The sequence below is a fragment of the Montipora capricornis genome, unplaced genomic scaffold (genome assembly GCF_036669925.1).
Source record: "Montipora capricornis isolate CH-2021 unplaced genomic scaffold, ASM3666992v2 scaffold_475, whole genome shotgun sequence".
In the NCBI taxonomy this organism is placed as follows: domain Eukaryota; kingdom Metazoa; phylum Cnidaria; class Anthozoa; order Scleractinia; family Acroporidae; genus Montipora; species Montipora capricornis.
In genome coordinates, this window is record NW_027180212.1 from 406714 (window position 1) to 407500 (window position 787).

Genomic DNA, 787 nt, shown 5'->3' on the forward strand with positions numbered 1-787 from the left:
GGTTCTTGAAAGCCTGCGGCAAGAGGAGCGGCTGGCTTTAGGGTGTGCGGCTAAAGAATATCTCCGTAGGATGTCAGTCATCTGGAAGAGCCCATTATCCGACTACAACCGAGTACTTGCATCCAACCAGTATGCTCTACCTGTGTTAGGGTATTTGATGTGGACTCAGCGCTGGTCATTGACGGAGATAAAAAAAAAAGGATAGGGATGCGACAAAATTGTGGTCGAGAATGGTGGGAAACCAGTGTGGCTCAACAGCTCTACTGTACTTACCGCGATGTAAAGGAGGAAGAGCACTGAAATCGGTTGAAGTGGAATACAAGGCGACGAAAGTGAAGGCAGCGGTGAAACTGCCGGAGGATAGACACGAGGATAGACACGATAAGGAAGTTCAAAATCAGATTTCTCAGTGTGAGGCGGACGGATGAGGCATTAAGTAAGGAGGAATGTTTCTGGTGGCTTATTGGATGGAGATCTTGTCCAACGCATACTATAGCTGGTATGTTTGAAGTGTGTGATCAACTGTTACCGACACGGCTCTACACAGCCGAGAAGACGCAAACAACTTGTTCCCGTGATGTCATGTGTAGGTTATCCAGGTGCTCAGTATTGGCGCACAATCAGTACCTATCTCTCTATAATAGGGCTCTGAAGATCCTATTTTTTGAGGTAGTCTGTGGGATAGATCTTATAGACAGAGTATCTCCTTTGCATTATTTTCATTCAGGTGCATCAATGGCGGCCACGCGGAGCTTTGGCTCCGTCGCTTTATTGACTTTTTATGCTT